This window comes from Pongo abelii, chromosome 6, assembly GCF_028885655.2.
Source record: "Pongo abelii isolate AG06213 chromosome 6, NHGRI_mPonAbe1-v2.0_pri, whole genome shotgun sequence".
Classification (NCBI taxonomy): Eukaryota; Metazoa; Chordata; class Mammalia; order Primates; family Hominidae; genus Pongo; species Pongo abelii.
This window is the reverse complement of record NC_071991.2, coordinates 82,772,075-82,799,614: the sequence shown is the minus strand read 5'-3', so window position 1 is coordinate 82,799,614 and position 27,540 is coordinate 82,772,075. Positions and strand designations below refer to the sequence as shown.

At 34.7% G+C, this 27,540-nt stretch overlaps 1 protein-coding gene and 1 long non-coding RNA gene across 4 annotated transcripts in view; one reads left to right on the top strand and one right to left on the bottom strand.

Moving 5' to 3' along the window:
- Positions 1–27,540, bottom strand: part of CALCR (calcitonin receptor) — a 153,267-nt gene that overhangs the window by 112,200 nt on the left and 13,527 nt on the right. The window lies entirely within an intron of this gene.
- LOC129060408 (uncharacterized) lies at positions 2–25,905 on the top strand. Of its 3 annotated transcripts, none has more exons than XR_008527102.1 (5): positions 2–525; positions 17,216–17,344; positions 17,967–18,141; positions 24,777–24,901; positions 25,015–25,905. It is a non-coding gene; the product is annotated as an uncharacterized LOC129060408 (long non-coding RNA). The 3 variants fall into 3 exon arrangements; XR_008527103.1 differs by having other exon boundaries at positions 8–525; positions 18,022–18,141; XR_008527101.1 differs by lacking the exon at positions 17,967–18,141.

The following is a 27,540-nucleotide window of genomic DNA, read 5'->3' as shown; positions in this document are numbered from 1 at the left end:
AGAACCCATCGACAATATTAGGCGAGGGCTAACTGTACTCCCTTTTTCATGGGACTCAATTAATGTGGTTTTTATTTTGAATAAGCCAAAAGCATGTCTGATAGACACTTTCATTTTTTCTGTATTGGCTAAAATGCCCCAAAAATGGCTTGGCACCAATCATCCAGTATGATTTTATTTTTGCAAAAAGTTCTAGAACTCTTTCCTCCAGAAGCCTGACACTTTTTACAAATTACGCTTCATACTTTCAATGTAATTATCAGCCTTTGACCTCTGTTGAAGTGCAAAGACAAATAGGAGGGATGAAGCACTAAACGGCTATTGGTTTCTGTGTTAATGAAGCATTGAGATAAGGTTCCAATGGGAGAGGAGGTTGAAGGAAAGACTTTTTTTTAAAAATGTGGCATTGTTAGGTGCTTAGACAGGTACTAGAAGGTTTAGGTGGGGAAGCACTCCGAAAGGCTGGATTTACTCTGATTCAAAGGAAGTATACAGATGGGGTTCTTAGCTCATGAAAGTTAGTAGGTAAGTAGATCTAAAACCTGTAAAGTATCAATGTTTTAGAGGCTTTTTTCTCCTTTCCCAGTAAATTAAAAAAGTACTCAGTTTTCTTCTGCTATAAATGTTATTTCTTTGGGAAATAAATCTGGAGGTCACTGCTCATTGGTTTGGTAGCAGCCTGCTTTTACCTTCGTAATGTTCAGCAGTTGTATAGACACTCTTATTGCTCTAGAGACCATCTCTTTACCCCACATTTTAAAGTAGAAAACAGACCACCATTGGTTAATAAAGGATCAATGCCTTTATCTAACAGAAGCATAATTTTGAAAATACCACTATAAAAAGAATGATCTAAAGTAGAAATATGACTATAAAGGTTTTGTCAGTGTCATAAAGTTCTGTATCCAAATAGCTAAATATAAAGCTAAGAAACATGATTTAGTACCCATGTATCAAGTGTTTGACAATGATTGCATAACAGTCTAATATTTACAATAGCCCTAACAAGTGTGTATTATTATCTCCAGTTTAAAGAGTAGAAAGTGAAGCTGAGTATGGTTAAGGAGCAAGTCCAAAATCACACAGAAAGTAAATGGATGAGCTGAGATTTGTAAAGTAGGACAGCCTGCTCCAGAGCTCATTCATTTCCCTGTACACAATGCTGCCTCTTAAGATGTAGTCTCTCTGGTCACAAGTGCATGGAATTGCTCAAGATGGTAAGCCTGACTCCTTCAAAAATAATTGTCACTCTTTTGAATAAAGATATAAATGTAAGTAGACATTATCTCAACTATGTCAGTACCCTTTCCAAAAAATTCCACTTTTACTAATTACAATATCAAAAGAGGCCATTCTTAGGAAGCGTTTTTATTTCTAATAGTGATAATGAGGGAGTATTAAACTCATACATAACAGTGATTATAGAACTGAAGACAACAAATATTCTTCTGAAACTGGAGTTTCATTACATTTTTCTCTTCCTCCTTCATTTTCCAGTCAAATCATTGCAGCACAAGGCTTTACTGAAGAAACACACAGCTGTTACAAGAAATGTTTATTCTAATCCAAGTCCAGAGAGCCTACAGTGTTTAGAAATATATAGATAATCCCATATGGAATTATTCAAATACAAAAGAGAACATTTATTGAGTTACACTAAGTGTTTTATATAGAGTGTTCAATCTATATAGAATCCAGTGGAGAGACTGATTCTTACTTTCATCTTACAGATGAGAAAACTAAGGTTTAGAGAATTAAAAACTTGCCCAAGGTCATTAAATTAGTCAGTAATTAAGCTGTGATGCTAATCTTCCCAGCTCAGTAAACTCTATTGCCTCTCAACATTATTTACAAATTGTTTCATGGCTATTAATAATCTTTCCATAATTCTTCACTTGAATACTCAGAGAAATGAAAGTAAAACTCACTATTATTGAATCTTGCTGACCTATGATTTTTCATTTTATACTTATGCTCTAGTTCTCCAAGTACAATCAGCATTTCCTATAATAATAAGACATAGTTTATATGAGACATAGGTAATTACACAACTGAAATCTATGGGATAATATATCCTAAACAAGCTGAAGGGCAAATATTATTCTTCCCACTAAAATAATTACACCTAGCTGGATATTTCTCCATGTAAGCTTAAATTTCTTAAGTACATGGGCCTGTCTTGCTTAACTTTTTATTCTTTGGCACTTAAGCACACCTTTCACCAGTAAGTATGAGGATGACATAACATTATGTATGCTAAAGTCTTATGAACTGAAAATGGACACACAGATAATGATTGTTATGACACTACTACTTCTATGAATAAACTCACAGTTTTTGAATGCGCGAGTAAATAATGTTTTCATAGAGACCATAGGGCATCTCTCCTTGGTCCAGTAGTTTTCACTTGAGATATGTTGAAAATTACAACAGAATGTCAAAATTGAAATAATTTCATATTTAAAACTAGAAATAAATAACCTCAACTTATTTACCAAGGGCTGTGTATGCTCTTTATGGACTTGTCCTTGGCCTAAGAGACGGTGATGACTTCTGTGACCACATTATGAAGTTAGATGCTGACTAAGCCATATTGTGGGACCTTTGGAATTACCAAACAAAACTGAACTCTCTCAGCTAATGCTATAATATGTAAAGTTCTCTGGTTAAAAATAGAATTTTCAATTTAAAAATATACTTGAAATAGTTTTTTGCATCCACTCAAATCTCAGCCTTCTTAACGTGTATCACATTGAATAACTTTACGTATTTATTTAATGTTATTATTTGTATGTATGTCTATACTAGTGTAGATAATGCATTCAGGTTAATATTTTGCTACTGTCTTTGAGGAAAAGGAGTAACTTAACTGGTGAAGCTGTCCAGTTCTTTCCTGCTTCCAGTCATTGATTTTAAGTTGTGTGTGCAGCAAGTGTAAGAGCATTTTTAAAGTGGGAAATAAATCCTGATAGCTGTTTTCTATGCTAAATGTCTCTTGCCCTAGACAGACACACACTATTTCATGGAAGTGAATGGCATACTTTGTCACTAGGCCTAGCCATTAATTGTGTTTGTGCTCTAATGATCCGCTTAGAGAAATCTGTCTCATAGTGCCATTCACTTCTGTTTAAGAAATGTTAATGTGTCCTATTGACTAATTTTGGAAAGAAAAACCAGAGACTTTGCAGAAAACTCTGAATTATTTTGATTTCATATAAAGAGTAAAATCTCTAAGAATTATAGAGAATAGTGGACTACTGCATCATCTTTTTCTTTTCCCCCAAGAGGAAACCTTTTTGTTTCTTTCATATGTTCAGTAACTTCTGAATTTTTTTGTATTTTCTCATGAAGTTTATTTTTACTATTGTTGACTTTTTTTCTTTTGGGTCATTCTTGACATAAGAAATTAGTGGTGGAACTTAAGTATGAATTGCGCATTAAATAATGGTATTATATCACTGTTAAATTTCCTGATTTTGAGAACTCAACCGTAGTTACATAAAAGAATATGCTTGTTCTTAGAAAATACACACAAAATATTTTAGGGTAAAGTAGCACAATGTTTCCAACTTACCATTAAGTGATTTAGAAAAAACATAAATATCAACAATTATAAAGAACATGGATTGGTAAATCTGGATAAAGAACAAACAGGATTTTTTGTTACTATTCTTGTGACTTTTTTGTAAGTTTGAAATTCTATGAAAACAAAAAGAAAAAAAAAACAATGTAAAGAAAAAGTTGTGAGACAATTTTCCTCATTTTAAATAAGCATTCATATAACATTCATTAAATTGTTTAGTGAAGTAATAAAGTCTTTTTCTCTTATACAGTGTTCCAAGTTTTAGGTGAACATAGTGAAATTCCCTCATTGCCACCATCTTCTAATGTGAATTTAGTACTTCAGATGAGAAGAATATAGTTTAATATTTTGGGTAATGAAGGTATCATTTGCTAGGTTACCCCATGGAACTGCAGTATATCAGAACAGATTAAGACAAATATTGGTGGCTGAAATGGGAACTGAACTGATGTCTCCCGATGTTATTTTTCTTTCACTACGTTGCATTAGATAATGCTTTTATTAGTTTAGTTCTATAGTATACATTTTCAACTCTTCAATATACAGTTTTTTATGGTTATTATTAGTTTAAATTTAGCCCTTAGTAATTAGCTTATTTAATCAGTTTTTGCAATTTTATTTCAAAAATTAACAAAAATAATTTTTATGTCAGTTACTTAACTAGCTTGTTACAGTGCTTTCCATGAAACACATTTTACAAACTTCCTATCCTTGTTTTGATTATATATGTGCATACACACACACACACACACACACACACATATATACATACATACATACATGTATATATAAACCACCTGGATGAAAAGTCAACATTTTAATCTCTTATAAAAAGTTAAAAAACATATTTGATAGGTTTGTATTTTCCTGACCAAATTAATGAAATTGACTAGTTTATATGGGATCGTTTTAGTCGGGTCCCAAGACAATGTATTTTATGGTATCCCATTCATAAATGCAAACTTAGTTTATTTAAAATGGGTATTATTACATAAAACATTTATCATATTTTTCTAGTAGAAAATTAGCCAAATAATGCGTTCAACATGTGCCTTTTAAAATAAATCACTAAATTGTAGTAGTGATCATCTTGCTAAAATAATGGAAAATTAATGAAGGACATAGAACATATAATAACGGACTAACTTAAATTGTTAATAAAGCTACACACTCAAAATACCTTAAATATCATAAAGTCTCTTTCTTTATTGGGACCTTTGTGATTATTACAATAACAAAAATAGCCAAGAATGCATAGTATGTGTTCTGCTGAAAAAGCAGATAGGCCTGGATAACATATCTTTTCATGTGTCTGACTTCCTGGATAGATGATTATCTAGTTTATTCCTACCCTCTGGGATATTCCTAGCATTTTTAGTGTGAAGTATTTACTTCCTGTCTCAATTTCTTCTGCTATAGCTTTATGATAGTTATTCTTCTTCCACCTTCAGTGGCGATGGTAAATACTTATTTTTAGTTTTTGGAATTATCATCTTTTTAACATCACTACATGCTCAGATCTTCCCTCAGATTAGGGCTTCTATCCTGGGCTAGGTAATTTTTATTCCCTTAATATTGAAACCATTCTGTTTCTCAATCTTTAAAATACCTTTGCCTTCTTTCCTATATTCTGGTGATGCTTAACCCGTTTTTTCATTTTGATTGCAGACCCTTTTTGTGCATCTGATGAAAGTCATTGACCATGTACAGATAGGCGTACATGCTCAAGACTTCATGAACCTTTTCATATGTGTTGTACCTCCTAGGGCTTGTACATGCACCTTCTGGAATAGAGGTTGTCAAAATAAAATAATCTGCTCAGATTATTTAAACACTGGATTCCTGAGACCAATCCCCTGAGATGTTAGTTGAATACAACTGAGGAGGATCTAGAATCTGTATTTTAACAAACTCTAGGTGACACTGATATATGGGGATGGTATTATATTCTGAAACAGACTCCGCTAGAGTTTAAGAGTCTCAGATGAAGAATTTCCACTCTATTCTTCTTGCAGATTTTGTATTTCTCATCTCTTAGAAGAATCTAAACTCAGAGATCTTATATGCTTTATTCAGTATATGACGTTATAATATGTTGATATGTTACAATAGCTCCCCAGGAAGTTTTATTCTCACTCTCCTTCTTTCTATATATAAAGTCCATTAAAATCCCTGGGGTAAGGATTTATGAAATCCCAATCACTTAAATCAAAGGCCCATCTCTCCTCTGAAGCTTCTTGTGAATTTTGTAGCATATGATGATCTACATTTATTGACTATATCACTTGTTTGGCAAATATATCATGTTTTATGTATTCAAAATCTTGGTTGCCATTTAGAGTTGGTGTATGATGATTATCTCATTTCTGCCATTTCAATCAGGGGCTTTTAGGATCTAGTATTATGTATCTGTTTAGTTACCAATTGCTCAGCCCAGTGTTCTAGTAATAGTGAGAAACCTAAATCATTGTTAGTTGATGAATGCATGGCTCTATAAAGAAGTGTTCCTCTGAAATCAGTGACTCTCCTTATGAGTCTCTGACAATGTGTTCTTTGGTCAATTACACCCAAAGAGTAGTTTCTAGATGGTATAGGTCCCTGGAATCAGGCATATATGACCTAGGGTTATATCCCAGCTCTGATATTTATTGTGTGTTCTTGTGCAAGTTACCTAACACCTCTGAAAGGCTTGGTTTTTCCATATGTAAAAGGTGGTTGCTGAATGGGGAAAGGCAGAGCATTCTATGGCAAAGGCTGTGATGGAAAGAGCATGGTGTGTTCCAAGAAGTTAAAGAAGCTTCCCTCTGATGCAATTCTAGAGAGTAAGAAAAAAGAAGCAATTCACGCCTTTGTATGACCTGAACTGGAGAACCCACATCAAAGTAGGGATTTGTGGGGCCCCTGTCCACTGTTGAAGATATTCCAGGTCTGCAGTGAAATGAAGCAGAGGAGCATACAGCAGCAGAGATGAGAATAAGAAAGTACTTCCTGGTTTCCCAATGCCTAGTCCCATTCCCTTGGGGGAACTGTGGGGAGAAGAAAGAGAGTAGCTGCTTTCAGTTTCCGTTCGCCGCCCAAGGATTCTTCCAACAAAATACTTGTTGCCCTGATGACTGCAAATTAATTTTTATGTGCAATCAAAAACTCCGATTAATTCAGCAGGACTCGAAAAGCAGGTAATTCAATATTGGACCTGGTGAGTTTTCAGTGCCTGTGAAACAGTTGCATAGGTATATTAAGTAGGAAGACAGCAGTCAATGGGTAGGATACTACTTTTTTATATGTACGGCAGGTAAATACATTGGCCCATTTGAATACAGTCACTCTGTTTTTGGTAAAATTGTAGTTAAAACTATTTTGTGCTGATGTTCAACATTTTAAATACATGGTACCATGTAATAAAATTTTGTTTGAATTGAGATCCAATAAAATGTTTACATTTATTTATACAATTTCCAGCTATTTTGATCTTTATGTAACTCCCTGTGTTTCTTTATTTGCATTTACTTACAGCAAAATTGGAGACAAATTTAGTGCCCAATGGTAATCAGTATATTTTAAATGGCTAATAAACTCTATCTTTTCTTATTCCTTTTAAATAATTCGTATTTGTTTTATCTCTAACTGTCCTAATTTTAAAATATGTTCAAACTTTATGACAGCTCTAAGGAAAAAGTTATACATCTTTATTATATTTAAGTGGTATAAACAGAGAATGGGAGTATATAAACATTAACATTTTTCTATAAATCAACTTAATTCAGCATCTCTCTTTGCCCATTCATAATCAATCAGGATTCAGTAGAAAATAGTTCAATATTAATAGCAAAAAATTCAATTTCATTAAGAAAAATGACAAATGAGTGATTTGGCATGAAAACTCACTATAGCCTTAAAAAGACTGAAAAAATTCTGATATGTTTTGGTTTATAATTTGTAAAATATGATTGCCATGCAAATTCACTCTACTGGGCTGAACAAGACATACAAATTGGATTATAAATCCCAAAGCATCAAAGTCAAATTAGGACTTTGTAAATGAAACACCAAACTTATTATTATTATTATCCGAGATGGAGTCTCACTCTGTCGCCAGGCTGGAGTGCAGTGGCATGATTTCCGCTCAATGCAACCTCTGCCTCCTGGGTTCAAGCGATTCTCCCGCCTCAACCTCCTGAGTAGCTGGGATTACAGGCGCCCACCATCACTCCCAGCTATTTTTTTGTATTTTCAGTAGAGACGCGGTTTCACTATGTTGTCTCTATCTCTTGACCTGGTGATCCACCTGCCTCGGCCTCCCAAAGTGCTGGGATTACAGGAGTGAGCCACCGCACCCAGCCTTTATTTTTATGGTAAAAGAGCAACATAATTGAAGTTAAGTGCTAGAAAGTGGGGGAAGATAGATTCACTTCTATATTTGCATTAAATTCCTATTGACTTCAGAAAAACATACTGAATACTTTTATTATTAAAAAATCAGCTGCTGAGGTGTTTTATGTTCTCTTGGTATATGATTCTATGGGCTAGAGGACGCCACAAGATTGTGACTTATGTGCTAACATACAAAGAAAGTGTAGCTGAGTGCAATTCAAAGTTCCATCCTATCCATTTGTCCATGTGCAAATTTCAAGAGCTGTGTGGCTGGAACTATTCACCCTTCTTAAAGAGTTTGGTCTGCGGCTATCCATGGTAAACTGGATCTCCAGACTTCTAAATAATCCCTACAGTTTGCTATAGGGCATTAGACAAATCTGTGATGTTTTTACTTTCTGAGAAACTAATTGATAAGCATTATGTTAAAATTCATATTAGTAGCTGGTTTTTTTTGGATATAAACACAGTACGGCTGATTACATAAAATTTGGAAAATTAGAAAGAAATACATAGAGAAAAAGTCACCAAAAACTAATAAATAAGTGACAATCTTTGCTGCCATTTTGATATATTTACCTCTCAGTCTGTTTTTCTATGAATACAAATATATACAGTGATATGTTGCTTAACAACAAAGATAAGTTCTGAGAAATGCATTCTTAGGCGATTTTGTCATTGTGCAAATATCACACAGTGTAGTTACACAAACCTAGGTGATATAGCTTACTACACACCTTGGTTGGACGGGATAGCCTATTGCTCCTAGGCTACAAACCTGTACAGCATGTTACTATAATGGGTACTGTAGACAACTGTAACATGATGGCAAGTGTTTGTGTATCTAAACATATCACAGCATAGCAAAGATACAGTACAAATATAGTATTAAAGATATTTAAAATGGTGTACCTGTGTAGGGCACTTATAAATGGAGCTTACAGGACTGGAAGTTGCTCTGGGTGAGTCAATGAGTGAGTAGTGAGTGAGTGTGAAGGCCTAGGACATTACTGCATATAAACACTGTACACTTAGCCTACACAAAACTTATGAAAAAAATTTTTCTTTCTCCAATAATTTATATTTAGCTTACTGTAACTTTTAAAATTTATGAACTTTTAAATCTTTTGAATTTTTGGCTCTTTTGTAACAAAACAGCTTAAAACACAAATTGTACATATGTACAAAAATATTTTATTTCTTTATTTTATAATATTTTTTAAATTAATTTTTTTTCTTTTTAAACATTTTTGTTAAAAACTAAGACACAAACACACACATTAGCCTAAGCCCACAGAGTCAGGATCATCAATACACTGTTTTCTACCTTCATATCTTATTCCACTGGAAAGTCCTCAGGGGCAATAAAACACATGGAGTTGTCATCTCCAATGATAACAATGTTGTCTCTGGAATACCTCCTGAAGGACCTACCTGAGATGGTTTTGCAGTTCACTGATTTTTTTTTTTAAGTAAGTAGAAGGAGTACATTCTAAAATAATAATAAAAGGTATGGTATAGTAATACATAAACCAGTAACATATTCATTTATTAATACGTATTATGTAATGCACATAATTGTATATGCTACACTTTTTGGTTTTTGTTTTTGTTTTTTGTTTTGAGATAGGGTCTTGCTCTGGGGCTATAGTTATAGTTGTATATAGGACTATAGTTATACATACCAGGCTGGTGTGCAGTTGCACGATCTCTGCTCAGTGCAACCTTCACCTCCCAGGTTCAAGTGATTCTCATGCCTCAGCCTCCAGAGCAGCTGAGATTACAGGTGCCCACCGTGGCAACTGGCTAATTTTTGTACTTTTAGTCGAGACCGGGTTTCACCATGCTGGTCAGGATGGTCTCGAACTCCTGATCTTAAGTGATCTGCCCACCTCAGCCTCCCAAAGTGCTGGGATTACAGGCACGAGTCACCGTGCCTGGCCTGTATATGTTACACTTTTATACAACTGGCAATGCAGTAGGTTCATTTACACCAGCATCACCACAAGCATGGAAAGTAAGGCTACGATGTGAGCATGGCAATGGCATCACTAGATGATAAGAATTCTTCAGCTTCGTTATAATCTTATGGGACCACTGTTGTATATGCAGTCCATGTTTGACTTAAATGTCATTGTATGGCCCATGATTATATATATATACACACACACACAGCTGAGAATGCACAGTTATTGTGCATTTGGGATCATACTGTAACTAGATTTTTTGGCTAAGATTTTTTCCCAATGAGTTTTTTTTCAGGCCCAATTTTTTTTAAACCAAAATTATAACACACATTAGTCTATCAAATTGTTAAAGCTATCATATTTAATATTTTAAATTGTTTAATTGTATTTTTTCTTCTGTTACTGGCCTCAGTAATTATTACAATTAGTACTTAGGGTATATTTATATGTGATAATAATTGCTACAGTACTTCTGCCTTTTATATTTCAGTAGAAATTAAAAGTAAAAAAGACAAAAACTGCTTAACATACAAACAAAATAAAAAAGCACAATAGAAATTGAAAAATTTATAGCATAACTTAAGACAAATCATGACAATTATGACAATAAATGTAGTTGGAATACAATCTTCCATTAAAAGATGGTAACTTTTAATTTTGTTAAAAAAAACTATATCCTGCTTACATTGATAAGAAACTAAAACAATTAATGCCAAAATTAATGAATAAAAGAAAAACAAAATTTCTTCTGATACCAAATATTAATAAAATGGAAGAAGGGTTAAAAAATTAAAATCAGGTGGGATAGTGTTTCCATATGCTAGCTAAGGCTGGGTGTTCACAATTTTTTAAAAAGTCTTCTAGTTTGTAGGCAAGTATGGTAAAAATTACATTAATTTACATCTCTCATCATTAGTAAATTTGAACATTTTTTCATACATTTTTTTCTCCCCTTGGTATTTGCTTTCTATTTTCTTTGCATATTTTCATATTAGTTTGTCATTTTTGAAAGAATTTTAAAACATCTTAGATGTATTTTTAACAATGTATTATATAGATTGTGATTTTGCCTTTATTTTTCTTTGTAAATTTTGTTTATGAAGGTTTTTTTTTCACACATGAAAGATTTTAGTTTTTCACTGTGTGGTATTTTGCTTTTCTCCTTCAAATGGTCTGAGATATAGACTCATCTACATGTTTTTCTAATTCTTCGTAGGTCTTTTAATTGGAAGTTGGAATGGGACTTACCAAGCTTCTCAGCAGCAGTGTGACTTAAATGACCATTTCTTTATAAAGGCAGATTTGGCCAGGAGGAGCTTATGGCAAATCTTCCCACAGCTTTCCTCCAACTGCTCAACAGCAAAGATATTTATGTCACTGTGAGTCTCTACACCTGTGGTCAGTGATTTCATGCTGCTCATGGCTCATTTCATGCTGAGCAGCAGGAAAGGCCACTGTGCAGCTTTCCCAGGCTGAATATGAACTCATCTTTTCTGGAGCTGTCCCACACTTTCCCCAGACTGCGGAGAAGGGCAGAAAACATGCTCTATGGTACTACTGCTTGGACTTTTTCGTTAGGCTGCTTCATGGATAAGGTTGGGCCTGCTGCATGTTAAGTTGGTGGGATGGGAAGGATAAGGTACTCATGTGATATGTATCTTGGCCTACTTTGTAAACACAGAGGCCTTACACAAATGCTATTCTGGTTGATATTATTATCAGGAATAAAGGAACTTAGTTGGCTCCTGAATAAAATATGACTTTCACATATGCTGTTGCTTTTCATGTTACATAGATTAAAAATCCTGTCCTCTGGCTGTAGAGTGCTGGTTTTGTTAAATTTAGACTTAGAAGGGCAATAAATATTAAAAGAACTTAAACTATCCAATGTAATTTCTGCCTCTAGATAGGCTCAAACAAAGTGAATTTTGGTTAAGAAGTTGTATTTAACAGAAATTTAACGTGGTATGTCCTCATATTAGGATTATGTTGAATTAAAAGATCCAGGTCAAACGACCTTGCCTGCTGGACTTTGATGATGTTTTGCCAAAAAATGATGGAAGCCCCATCTTTGGGGCAGCTGATGCTAGGCTAGCCAGGACCCTGAGAACATGTTTTAAAAAGACCCTATGCTGGCAAGAAGTATAGAGATTACTTCATGGGACTTCTGAATTACCAATTATTTTTGCTGGATTTTTGACATAGTATTAAATTTTTTTTAATCTAAAGAAAAATAGTTGTCAACTTCCTGAAGTTAAACTTTAGTCCTGCTACTACCATGGGATCGACCTCATATCACCCCTTTTTCATCATCTGACAAGGGTGGGGATTGGAGCAAAAACAAGGAATCTCCTCACTACACTCCATGCTTAGGTTTCTCTTGGACAAAGTGAGCTTTTCTCTAGCAACTAAGCCTAATTAGGAATTAAAGTAGGGGCTAAACAAGTGAAATAGTGGTAAGAAGCTCTCCTACACATATATATTTGAGCACTCTCTCCCCTTACTGAAAGAAAATAACAAAAAAAATACTGCTGCAAATTAACAAATTCAGAAAATGCTAATATGAAAGAGAATGCCATATTCTAAGAAATTTTTTTTACCATAATCCCATAGGCAATGTTAATATTTTATTAATAGGATGTTAATAGCCCATTAACCCTAACAAGGTCCAGGTATCATGCAAAGTCCAGGTATCATGCCAGGTGTTTTATTATAGAGCAAACCCCTACATCCTGTATTTCCCAAGAAAGTACTAGCTCACACCTGTTGTCCTGATGTAATTTTAATAACATCCCTGTTCACTCACAAAAGCGTACCAGTTTGAATGATAATTTATATGGTTATACTATTTTTATGTGACTGATTACCCTTTATCTTAAAGAGAACTGTGACAAAGATGCTATTATTATGATCCTCATTGAGAAACTGATTTACATAAAGGTTAAATAATGTATTTAAAGCCACACAGTTTTTAAGTGGCAGTAGCTGGAAGTCAAACCCAGACTGTCTGGCCTCAGAGCCTGAAATGGTGGCTTCCCAACATTTGTCCTGAAGCTGGGCTCATGAGTGAGTGACTTTTTGTTTTCTTTTTGTTTTCCTTTTTTTTTTTTTAGACAGGGTGGAGTGCAGTGGTGGGATCACAGCTCACTGCAGCCTCGACTTTTCTGGCTCAAGTGATCCTCCCACCTCAGCCTCCTGAGTAGCTTGAGACAACAGGCACGCATGACCACACTTGGATAATTTTTGTATTTTTTTTTGGTAGAGATGTGGTTTTGTCATGTTGCCCAGGCTGGTCTTGAACTCCTGGGCTCAAGTGACCCACCTGACTTGGACTCCCAAAGTGCTGGGATTACAGGCGTGAGCCACCACACCCTGCACGACTTCTAATTCAAAGGATATTATTAGATTGGAGGAGAAACTGGATGCAGACTTGGGTTCTCTTCCTCAAGATAAACTGCTATGTATGCCTTCATTCTCATCTTTATCCTCCCACAGTCGGGTAAAGGAATTATGTGAGTATATGAAGGGACAAGCTCTCAGAAGGCACTGAGATGAAAGTGCGGAATGGAGATAGAAATTTTCTCACCTGACTCTAGCAAATACCAAAAAGCAAGGAAAAAGACCCTTGATCTCATGGTACGGACCTCTTAGGACAGGTTGTCTGACTTGTGGGAACTCTACTCTTGGTAGATCTGGATCAAAGCTAGAGATTGCATATTTTAGCTGGTAGTTAGGGTCGCAAAAAACATTATGTTAATTTATAGATCACAGTCCCCTTTGTAGTTTATGTTATACATAATGCTATAGATAGCACTGCAGTTTATTGATTTCTAATTTCTGAATGCAGAAAACTTTGGGGGATATATAAACAAATAATGACAAGTACTAAGTAAATTGCATTTCAAATGTCAGTTATTATCATGCTAACAAATTTACTTTTTTGTTACTTAAAATTTCCAATGCCTTAAAAATTGGAAGCATACTATTTAATGTGAATGATTTTTGTAGGTGGCTTTGTCCACGAAAACCACATTTGTACTAATACTCATTCAACAGAGAATTTGAAGCAGGCCATACTTAATTTGCTCCTCTGTTTTATGGACAGGAAAGCAGAGATATGGGTGATCTACTAGAAGTCCACACAGGTCAACTATGTGGAGTTTGAATTAGAATGCAGGTGCTCCCAGCTCAATCACAGCAATAGATAATCCCACGCAATTATGTTTCCTCACATTTGGAAAGTCACACCCGAGTATTCAAAGCAAGTAATTGGTCCCAGTAACTTACTTTCCCAGTAACTTAATGGGCTGTTTCTGAATCCACCTGACCTCTGTATCATGGACTTTCAGCTGTGCCATCTCATCAAAGGCCTCAGAACATTGTACAGGGGGTAGTTTGCCCCTGAAAAAGGAGCTTATGGGACTGTCCTGATTGCTTAAGCATGAGAACAGATGTTTATTTCAAGGCCACATTCCTCATGCTTCAGAACATTGCTTCCCTGAGACTTCCCTAAGACAGTGGTTTTCAAGTGGGTATACACATAACCCTGTCATGGAAATACTTTCTAAGGGGTGGGCATATGAGTAGTTTTGAGTGTCAATTATTGGGTTCTTAATCTCTGTATATTCTCTTTTCTAAGACTGATCTGTCTTACCACTTGTCTGAGGTATGCGGAGCTCTCTTTTCTCTAACTCCTGTTCATAAACACCCTTCTCCCAAACAAACAAAACAAAAGCCCACCTCTCACTCATCTTGGATAGAGCATCTTTTGGGGATATAAAGAACCTCTTGGCTCCAAACCCTAGGACTTGTTGGCAAAGTGAATGACTCTAATGACCAGTTAACAAAGCTTTTTGCAAGTCTGGTGGTTTCCAGTTCTTTGCTTTCAACAACATTATAGGAGGATCTAAATAAGTTGTTAAGCTGAAAAATGATTACACATAATTCTTAATGATCAATCATCATGTGATTTTTGACATGTAACTAGGGAGGAATTTATAGAACTAAGGGAAATTACTATAATAAAACTCCAATTTCACCTACTTTTAAATATAACCATGTTTTTTCAGCAATGAGGTCAGAAAAAACAAAATTGTGAATAGAAGTGAGGGTGATAGTTGTGTACTTCTTGCAAAATAGAATCTTTGAGCATGGATACATGAACTAGTTAAAATAAAGAAAAACAGAAAAAAAAAACCCCAAAGCAAAACACTTCATTCATCTCACTAAGAGAAGCATTTGTAAAAAAGCTTTACTTTAAATACTTAGGAATTATTAGAATTCATAATGTAGTTATGTTGTCTTGGCCAATTGTGAGTTGATAATGATTGTAATAATTCAATCCAGAAGAAATGTGTGTGTGTGTGTGTTTGTGTGTATGAATTTAAAGTTTTATTCCCTGGGACTTTTATTAAGGTTTACATTTTTATACCATTTTTTTTCCCCTGAGAATTGTAATGCTGTGATTATAAAAATTTTCAAGTAAAGAGGTATTATGTTGGATTTAAGTTATTTCCTTATTTTTGGGAAGGGAAATGGAAATATAGTCAAAGCATATGACAAAAAAGATATAGAATTTCTAATTGTTAAGTTTCTGCCAATTATCCAATGAAGGATGTCTAGTTGATCATTTAGTTTTTTGTGACTTCATGTTCTCATGTTTACAGTGGAGGGGTTGGATAATCACCATTTATTATTTTAGCTGCTGAACTCTTTATTCAGATGGAATCTTAAAATCTGAATGATGAGAAAGTATTCTTACACCTTTTTTTTATAACTAAGGGCAATAACATATTTTTCAAATGATTATCTTAGTTCTCAAGTCTATTCCCTTTTCTCAACCAGGGAAGATAGAGAGAAAAAAGGGATATCTGATAGAAAAGGGAGAATGAGGTCCTCTCAACTACTGAATTTTCCAGTTTCCTGAGCATTCTGAATTTGTAAACCATTTAAAATACTCAGCTTAGGAAGTTGTTGTTAAATAACATAAAGACAATTACCCTGGAGACTAAGAGATGAAGTTAATCATTATTTTCCATAGGAAGTTTTCTAGGAGAATAATTTTAGGTTAGGATTTGTGGTTAAGGTATCAAAAATGAAAACATCAAAGTAAAAAATTGAGACTTTGATTTTAAAATTCATTCAGACAATCTGACCAGATAAACCTCCTCTATTAGGGTTTAGGGCTTCACAAAGACCTTATTAAATAAAGTTAATAGAAAATGCAAAGCCAATGCAGCTATGTATCTTTGTAACCTAACTGAGATGTAAACACCATGAACAGTGTTTCAATATTACCATGATAAGTACATTCAAGAGATGCTATCCAGGAGCTAACCTATCCAAAATGACCACATGCTGCTGATAGAGCAGTGCTTTAAACAGCACAAATAGGCAATTCAGTTTCAATCACTAAAAATCTCATCTTCTGAAGAGATCAGACTGGCAATATAATTAAATGCAATAATTTGCTTCAGAACATAAATGATAGAGTTCATCATTTGTTGCACTTTAGCTAAATATAACAATATGTCATAATATGAGGTGGAATCTTTTTTTCATTTAGAATAGAATATTTAATCAGCTTTATTTTTAGAAATAATGACTTGGTTAGACAGCATTTACTACATATTCTATGTATATGGTTTTGTTTTCCCTTTAAAGAAAAATTAGTGAAGAGAATTGTCAATTTAGGCCAGGTGTGGTGGCTCATGCCTGTAATCCTAGCAAGCTGGGAGGCTGAGGCAGGTAAATCACCTGAGGTCAGGAGTTCGAGAGCAGCCTGGCCAACATGGTGAAACCCCGTCTCTGCTAAAAATACAAAAAATTAGCCAGGCATGGTGGCGCATGCCTATAATCCCAGCTACTCAGGAAGCTGAGGCAAGAGAATCGCTTGAACCCGGGAGGCAGAGATTGCAGTGAGCCGAGATCATGCCATTGCACTCCAGCCTGGGCAACAAGAGTAAAACTCTGTCTCAAAAAAAAAAAAAAAAAAAATGGTCTCGTCAATTTGGTCAATGTTGGCCACTTCAGTATTTTTAGAATTCACAATAATTATAACCAAGCATTTCCATTTGGCTAAACACACACACACACACACACACACACACACACACACACACACACACGAGAGACAGAGTTTTGTGACAATTGCTAAAGGGTATCAGACAAGAACAATATCTGAATGCGATGGCAAAACGCCTACTTGATATATTCAAATAACTAAAATGCACTGATGTTTTTGTCTGAATCATTTGCATAATTTGTACATGTGTCCTTCTTGTTGTTTACTTAGCTACTACTATGGTTGAACTGCAAAGAGTGCACCTGTGATACCAGCTTCTAGCAATCCAACACCAATAATCTTGATTCTGCAAATTTTCACTTCCAAGAAGTTTACTAAAAACATCTGTAATATTTAAAGGTAAATTTTTAATTTATATCTGCTTCTACTTATCTCTGAGGAAGAAAAAATAATTAGACATGCATAATTTAAATATTTGAAGGAAGAAGCCATTATGAGTGAGTCTAAAATTAGCAAGCCACCACAAAACAAGATATAAAAGCTTGAAAATTACTTAATTTCAAAATACATTTCTACAAATGGAGTAAATATGCTGAGTGTATGTGAAAACACTATGTATAAAAGCAAGTCCATCATGAGATTTTCAAACAAGTTGAAGAAAATTCTTTTTAAAAAAGGCAAAAAGCCATTAACAGAGTGTTAACACTGCGCCACCTAATGGAGAACTTGTCAACTCCTAAGAAATGCGCTCAAGAACTTGAAACGTGTATTTCATCAGGGAGGGTTCTAAGAGCCTTTGTCAGGGATGAAGCTCTGGATATATGCAGGCAAAACTTTTCCAACTCATTTGACAAGCGATGTCCCTATTTATTACCGAGGTCTTTTTGATTACATGATTCACATGCTCATAATCAATTCTTAAATGTTCAAACAACCATAACAACAACTTCTTTACGGGTTTTTTTAGTGCCAGTTGTTTTGGGATCCATTTCCACAAATATGATAGAAACTTTATTTGTAGGCACCAGGTCAAAAGTGACAGGAAAAGTAAAGAGGAGTTTGGTAAAATCTTGTAGGAGCTTCTGGTCTACCATCCCCTGACCCTTTGGAAAACAAATTTAAGAACCACCCTTTGTGGAGAGCATCTCCTGGATGGAGAGGATGGAAGGTGCCAGTGACCTCTACTGTCAGCAAAGGTATCCATAGTTTTGGACTGTAGGAGTCAAATTCTGCAGTATTTTGCTTTATTTTACAGATACCACAAGTGTGAAATTATATCCTGCTGATATAGTGTGTTAAGCCCATTTAAGTAGAGATTTCATATTTTGGTAAATATGATTGAGATAAATTTTCAATATAGATGACACAAATTAAGAAAAAGGTCTGTCAGCAGTCAGTGAAATGGATAATCATAATAAAAAGAACAGGACATTATATTGAAATATTTACCCTGAAATCAAAGAATGTCAAAGTGGCAAAGAATGTGCAGAGCCTGTCGATTTCGTGGCTACAAAGGTACACACTAAAACTCAGGAAGTGAAGTGATAGGAATAGTTTAATGCAGAGAAAAGCTTCAGTCATCACATTCTAGCCTTGCCATTTATCAGCTGAGTGATCTTGGGCATTGTTCATTAGCCCTTCAGACTAAATTTTCTCATCTGTACAAGGTAAATGTATTACCTAACTTACAAAGAGGCTATGAAAATTAAATAAGGTAAAATGCCCAGCTCAAGTTCTCAAAGCCAAACAGTTGTTCAGTAAATATTATGAGCTTACCAAAGTCACAAAACCTGTTGGCAGAGCTGGAGATGGAACTCGGGTTTCCCGATAGTTTATGTGATGCCCTTTCCAAGGCCACACTGTTTCAGGTCTTACATTAAGTCATTTAAAGCTAAGATTCAGCTTTACTGGTATGCAGATGAATGGGCCTATGAATATGATTTCAACTAAAACTAAGGTTAAAGACTGATCTTTGTGAACCCATTGATTGGCTATATTTTATTCAGCACCGTCTTTACAAAGCCACTTTCATGGCCTGGAGTATGGCTGAATCTGGTTTGATATAAAACCTTTATATTAAACCACATCTCTGTAATTATTCCTCTTTGGCCTTTTCCCATGTTCTCTAGAGGTTAGAACTAGAAGCCTAATTTCTTTGATAATTAGCATTATCTCCAAACATGAGTATAGCACATTAATAGATTGTTATATTAAAGAGAATTTGTGAATCTCAAATAAGAAATTGACAGAGCTCATAGGAAGAAATGCTCAAGTAGAGTTCCCCTCTTCCCTATGTAGCACTCCTCCCCAGTAAAAAGGGGATTTATTTTGTCCAGAAGGACATGGTGGACCATATTCAGTGTAGCACATATCAAAACTTTTGGGAAAGACCCAAGAAATTCTTCCTCACTGGATAAGATAAACATAGCACTTGTTTCTATGGCAATGGTAAAACAACGTATCCATTTGTCTGGTTACATAATGGACACCTGAACTCACATCTTCTTCTTTCAAAATATATCATGTTATTTTACAGGGAAAAAGTTTTCAAATAAAATGACCTTTTATTCAATTACGGGTTATTTTAAAAATCTGCTATCTCCTTTCTCATCAAATTTCACCCATGGTGGAGATATTTCACTGACAAGATGTTGATTGTCTTCCTGTGGAAGACAGTGTGGATTGGTTTGTGTTGCTCCATCAAAGGTGCAAATCAGAGGGAGAGAGATTTTGGTTCAATATGTCAAAGAATTTCCAGAGCTCCTCAACAAGGGAAGAACCGGGAGATCCTGAGGAGGTACTGGGTATTAAGGACAGGATCCTTTAACAGATGGAAGTTTGGTCCAGATAATGAGCAAGATCACTAGTTACATGAACATTCTGTGGTGCTAGGTTTACAAAATGCATGCCATAGAAAGATGTGAATGAAAACTTACCCTTTTTTTTTCTGCACAACAAATTTTGGAGGCAGATTAATACAAATGGTAAAGACACAGAGTGGGGTCAGACTTCCTGACAGCTCTGTCAATAAGCTCTGCTCATTATCAGCTGTATCGCTTGGGCAAGTTACTGATGTTTTCTGTGCTTTAATGTCCCCATTTGGAAAACAGGGCTAATAACAGCATATATTTATAGTGTTATTATGATGATTCCATGAGTGAGTACATGTGAAGTGCTTTGAAAAGCACTTGGTTCAGATTAATGTTCTGTACTCTTCCACCAAATGTTAGTGTCTTCTCCTTCTCCACAAAATTATATTCTATTTGACTATACAAAAGGATGTCTGTGTGATCCAAAAGCAAGCAGGGATGGTAACTACATGGTACAAATCCTATCCCATCCCACTCTATTGCCATGATACATATTGTCTTCAAACATGTCACTAAATCCCACTGCACCTAGATGTGACCTCAGCATCTTTCTCAAAGCAGAGATCTAGAGCAGACAAATGAAAAGAAACTTATTTGTCATTTCTGCTTTTGTTAATTTGTTTAAGAAATCTGAATTTAACCTTTAACTGTAAAACTTGTCAGGGTCAGAGATTAAACCTTCCATTGCTATATGTACTCCACTTTTTGCTTTAGTGTGACATTTTCACATGGATTTGTCAAATTACCACAAGACTGCTTTTATCTATTTTTTATATGAGAAGTTGTACATTTTTAATAAGCCATCATGAAAATTAGTGTATAAAATACGCTTTGTTGGAAACATCATTTCTCTTACAAGTCATGTGTTAGACAATATATTTATTTCTCATGAAATTCTATTTCCTAGTTTGGCAAGTAAGGTTTTCAACACTTGCTAGAATATATCTGTTTCTATTCCTTAGAGAATAAGAACTATCTTACATCTGCAAATTTTCCTTAAAGAAAGGAAAGAGATCAAAGAAGATAGAAGCTATACAGCAAAGTGACCTCAATCATTAAAGTTAACCCTGTCATAATTCATTTCCAACAAGGGATTTATACTGATCATTTACCCTTTCTGGTTGTGAGAACAAGGTAGCTAAACCTACGGGAGGCAGGGATGAGAAAGGACTATAGCAATACAGAGTCCAGCAATAGCACATTGGGAGGAGCAGAAAGTTTAAGACCCATTAGCAGGCTTATTTCCAGTTTATTCTAAGCACTATGTTCCAAAGGGAAGTCCCATTTCCCAGGTTAGGATAAATGCAGAATTCTGAAGGCAAAGATGATAGATGTTCAAATTGCCAGGCCATATCTATGTATTATATGTACATGTCATTTTAGAAAGTACACAATATCACTATTTGAGCACTTATTCTGCACTAGTCATGTGGTGAGAAGCTTACTCATTCAGTCTTTATTGACACAGTAAATCTGAGAGCTAGGATCATCCCTATTGATTATGCGAGAAAATTGAAGCATGAGAAAATTAAATTGTTTTCTGTAGGCCATATTGGCAGTAACTAGCAAGACCAAGACTTGATCTTAGAATCTCTGACTCCAGAGTCTGGATACTGACCCCAATGAGGGGACAGGCGGTGCTGGTTACAGGGAATTACCAGGTTCCATCTCCCTTGGGCTTGAGGGCTGCTGGGAACTTCTGCGTAAGCAGGTCCCAGCCAGATGAGAGGGGATGTCAAACAGACATACTACTCATGTATCAGTACTCTGCAGAGCACTGGAGAACTCCTCGGATGAATAAAAGGAGGTCAGGGTTTGAGAGTTGGAAGGGGACTTTTATCTGATCATGCTCCAGCAATGCCCCATCATTTCCGTACTTGAAAACAGTGTGGATACAGTTAATGCAGGGTCCTGAGGGACTATGGATGTGCTAGAAAAAGGCTGACTCATTACTCTCAAACTAGCTATGGGGAAGAAGTAACAAGCCTGCATACTCCTGGGGTCATCTGGAATAGACAGGAAAGGACTAGCGTTAGCAGCCCAAATAAATTTGATAGTGGTTTAAACTGCAAAAAGTCACTTATGGAGAAGGAAACAACAACAACAACAACAGAAAACCTAAGCATTTTGAATTATGTCTACCTTCCAGTTGTTTTGAAAGGTTTTACCCTTTCAAACATTTATCAAATGGGAAACATTGAATTCCAAACTTGGTAAATAGTTTATTGGTATAGTCCAGTAATTACATCAAAGTGGTATAGATTAAGCACAGCACTGAGTTTATCATATGTTTATTAAAACAGGTAGAAACATAAAGCTAACATATAATCTGAAATCATATTTTTAAAAACAGGTCTTAATAAACAAGAACTTGATAGGAAGGAAACTAGACTTGGGCTGATCAGTGGACAGATATTTATTGCATTTATGAATGAACAAGTTTTTCTGCTCTATTTTTATTTTAATGAAAACATTCATGTCCACTGAGATCTTTTAGAACAATAATGAAAAGAGTAAAACTCTTCTGTAATACAGAGGTGACTCAAATAGCAATTGCTTGGGACAGATATTTCACACTGTAGGGCTTCCCTTAACCAAATACTGCATCCTGCAAAGAGTTCCTAAATGAACATGCCATGGAATTATTTCTGAATCCATTAAGGTTATCCTTAAGTCATCAAGATACTTGGGGATACTCGAATTTTTTTCTCCAGGGCAACTGTTTGCTTTAAAACAGTAGAGTAGGGATGGAGGATGAAAACAGAAATGGAATTTGGATGGACCTTATTATCAGTGGCCTGATATCGGCATGAAAGCAAAGCCTGACACTAAAGGGCACTGATACTCTTCAGTCAGATATAAGTGAGAAGTATTTTGGCATTCTGAGATCCTCTTCAAGAACAACTGGTCTACACTGTTTGAGTTCAAATGTCTTTCACTTTTTCACTAAAATTTGCTTTAAAATATTTTCCATTATATTTTTTTCTGATTGCCTTTAACAAAATACATATTTTAAATTATGAAATCTAAACTGGAGATAACTTTTGTTTTGTAAGTTATTTTATGTGTAAAAGTTTTCCCTCATACCCATTCTACTTCTCCAGCATAACTTCTCAGAAGTAGAACCAGTTAACAATTTCAGGTTTACCTTTCTAGACATTTTTCTGTGCACATAGGCATGTGTAGAATGTATAATTTTACACAACAGGATCTTTTTTATCTATATATATTTTTTTCCTGAAACTTTCTTTTTACTTAATATATGATGACCATATTTTCATGTCAGTACATATAGATCTGCCTCATTCTTTTGAAATAGGTGTATGGCATAATACATTTGAGTATTTCCCTATTGATTGGCATTTAGGCAATATCCGTCTTTGAAATACTACAAATGATATTGCAAAGAACATTCTAGATGCACCTAAAGATATGTACAGAAAGACTCACATTTCTGTAGAGTAGAAAATATGTAGAAATGCTGGGCCAAAGCATATGGGATTTGTAATTTTCACAAGTAATACTAAATTTTCTGCTTCTCTTTGATTATTAGTGAGGCTAAATGTCTTATTATAATTACCTTGGCCATTTGGTTCATCTTCCATGACTTCCTACATTTTGTCCTTTCTATTTTGAATTTATAGAAACTCTTTTTACCTCAGTGTTTAATAACTTTGGAGTCAGAGACATCTGAATTTGAATCCCAGTTTTGTCTCTTTATTGCTAGATGACTGGCACTTTACCAAATGTCTCCAATCTCAGACTGCTTATGTATAAAACGAGGATAATAAGAGTACACATCTGATAGTTTTTATTTCTTTAAAAATTTAAAAATTGACAAATTAACATTATATATATTTATGGTATGCAACTTTATGTTTTGATACATGTATACATTGTGGAATGGCTAAATCAAGCTAATTAACATATACAAAAAAAGATAGTTTTTAAGTCTTAAAAATAACACAGTGATTGTAAATTTTTAGAATGGTGCTTGGTACAGAATATGTGTTCAATGAATATTATTTGTTCTATACATCATGAATACTTTTTCCATGCTGTCAGTTGATTGTGAATACTTTTCCCATGCTGTTAGCTGACATATTATTATTTTCAGAAATTATCACCATATAGAAATTTTATATTTAGATACAGTCAAGTCTTTCATTCTCTCTTTATCTTTTGGCTTTTGGGTTTTGTGTTATGTTTATGATTATAACACCTAGATTACAACAAATACATCATCTTGTATTTCTCCTAGTATATCAATATTTGTTTCTGAGTATGATAGAAGGTAGATATCTGTTTTGAATTTTCTGTCATTTTGCCACTGATTTAAAATGCCAGTGTTATCATATACTAAATTCCAATATGTTCCTAGACTTTATTTTCTTTCCTTAATCTATTTATCCTTTTCTGTGTCAGTACTGTAGTACTTTAGCTATTTCAGGTTCATGGTATGTTTTGACCCTTGAAAAAGCAAGACCCTAACTCTTTTTAATCTTTTAGTTATATTTGTTTATTTGCTTATTACCTAGTTTGTGATTTAGAGGCTTTCAGGGAAATGTCGCCTTGTCTTTATTATAATTGCCTAAAATAATACTTAGCTCAGACTAGGCGCTCAATATAGGTGAGTTGAATAAACAAACTTAAATCTCATAGTCTTTTTTAACACCTATTTTTTTACTGTTTCTTAAAAATTCTTACTGATGAAATTAATCACGAATACAGAAAACAATATAAAACAAAAATATAAATACGCTTCTACCTACTGCCTTGTATCCAATTTTTAGAAAGAAATAAAACAATTCTTGTGCTTTATAAAATTATTCTTCCAGTAGTAGTAGCTTTCAAAGTAGTTATATTGGTAGAATCTTTATTTCTTTGTATACCATGGTTTGATAATGTTTATTTATTTATGCTGTTTAAAATGACATTATTTACTCTGCTATTTGTTTTAGAAAGGAAAAATATTTCCTGGAACTTTCACCTTTAGTGAGTTAGAAGAATGCCATTTGAAGTAAATAGAGCTTTATCGTTTCTCTGTATCTCTCAAAGAATCAGTAGAGATATTGAGAGGAAAAAGGTAGGTTTCACATGTCTTGCTGTTCTTGATAGTCTTTTAAATAAAGACTTTTTATTATATTTATCATCATTTAACTGGAATGAAAAAAACCTTTTTTTTTCTTATTTACACAGTTCTTTCTCATATAAATTTGGAATACTGGAAAGAAATTACTGGAAGAAAAGAAAATATTGGAAACATGGGTAGTGATGAAGCAAAGAATCTGAAATGCTTCACTCAAAACCTCTTGAACTGTGGAAAGGGTGGGGAAGAGAATATGTCAAATGAGATCCCTGGGAAGGAATGTGAGCTTGATAGCTTGACCAACAGCAACAAAATGACCTGAGAACTTACTAGAAATGCAAATCCTTGGGCCTCACCTTAGACTGAATCAGAAACTCTGGGAGTGGGGCCAGCAATCTGTTTTGACAAGCCCTTCAGGTGATTCAATTGCTGATTAAAGTGAGAAAATCACCACTTGAGTGCAGCAAGGAGAGCAGTGTGTTGGGATGATATGGGAGGTTTAAAAATCTGTCAAATAACAACAGCAACAACAAAAAATCCTTGTCCCTGTCATCAACTTCCATGTCATGAGGATAAAAGGGAAGTTCAAAAAATTACTTGAGAAAATATGGTAAGACTGGCAGCAAATTGTAAATTCAAAAATTAGTAGGCATATTAGGCAAGCTTCTACCGCACCTCTTTCTTACCCAGATTCACGCACACAAACCAGGCTGTCCAAAGCACAGTCCTGCTTAATTAGATACTGAGGAGCCAAAACTTTTCCACCCCCTCCCCTCAGTCCCTAAGACACAACAAATCGGTTTCCATGATTGCTGTTCAGCAGAACCAGGCCAATCTGGTTTTCTGCAGCTTGCCTATTAAAAAGCGCCTTTCACACCCTCCTGGGTTATGTACCAAGACCTTTGCCCTTTTGTGGCTTAGCAGAATGATTTATTTGTGTCATTAGTCAATCTATTATTTCATCCAAAATATTTCCATTACCTGAAATAAACCTGCAGTCCCAATGATGAAAGCTGTGTCTCTCCTCACTTTTAGCAGTGGTGGTCAGTTGCTGGCAAGATACTCAGGTACTTAAAACTTTTTTTTTTTAATATTCCTACTCATTACTTTTAATGGATCAAAGCTAATCTTCTTTGAAGAAATATTTTGGTCTTTGACTATAAATATTTTCAAGCCATTTTCATAAATTGGGGGCAGCAAAAGAGATTCTAAACATTATCTCCCACCCACTCTCTCATACTTCTCACTGGTATTCCTGTCTCTTATACCTCAACTTCCCTTTGGAGATCGGGACTTTGTTGTCCTTTCTGTCTGGTGGCTGACATAACATGTAATAATCTCTCTGCTGCAAATTTCCACCCTAAATCACAGGAAGATATGAAATTTAATAACTGTTGAATCCTTTAAGTTTGTGATGCTCATTCTCACAACACAGTGTATATTCAGTATTTACTTGTTTCTGAATATGTGAGAAACAGGTATTTAAAATCCAACTCTCTGATGCGCTCAAAACAAGAGATGGGACCCTAATGAGTATGTTACAGTAAGAGAAAAACAAAGCCCTCTGAAAGAAAGGAAAAGAAACTGTTTTTCCTTCCTTATTTTCTCCGTCTGAGGACTGAACTATGTCATACTTCTGCTTTCTCTTTAAAAAGAAACTCTTTATTCTTTAGAATTATGATGAAAATAAAGCTTTTTACTAAGGAATCAGTGACACACCCACTTTTTTCTAATATTCCATTAACAATTAAAACAATGCTCTACCCTAGAGAGATGATGTCACTCTCTAGGTAATTTAAACCAAAAACAAAATAAACATAAATAAGCACACTGACTATTGGTATCTACAATTTTGAAAAATATATCTGCTGGTATGCACCTATTACACAATGAGGTATCTTTTATAGATACCTTCAAATTTTACCTTCCCCTTAAACTGGTGACCTTCAGCCACGGCCTCCTTTATGCACTGTAGGATCCTACTTTTCAGATCATCTGAAAATCTTTACAATTTTAATTTATACTATTTGTTATAATATAACTTTTATTGGCTTGATATGTACAATGAATCATTTTAAATTTTATTTGATTTTTCTATTGAAAAGTTTATTTGCTGTGACCATGTGGACAAAGACATCAAAGACACATATCTACAGAATGGTGGAGGCACATTTAAGTCAGTGGCACTTCTCAGCTTCTAACCATTACTAAAATTGTGGTGTGGGATAGTGAAGATAAGGTTTGGGATTAATATAGAATTGTGGGTGAGGGATAACCAAAAGAAGCTTGGGGGATGCAGATAGAATTTGTCTCAATCTCCAACTTCATCACTTAACCAGATGAACTACTTTAACTCATGCTTTAATCTGAGTTGTAGTTTTCTCATTTGTAAAATGAGGATCATAATAATTACAACAATAGATAGCAGTTATTGACTGCTATATGCTTTGTGCCATGACCAAAGTTTTTCCTACATTATTTACAATCCATGAAATAATCCTTTAAGATAGAAACAATTCCTTCCTAAAAGGAAACTGAGGCTAAGAGAGGCTGAATAATACTAATAAGAAGTATATCCTGTTGTATTTCCTTTCTGTTACAGTAGCACTGTGTCACGGAGTGTTGGGTGCAGATCA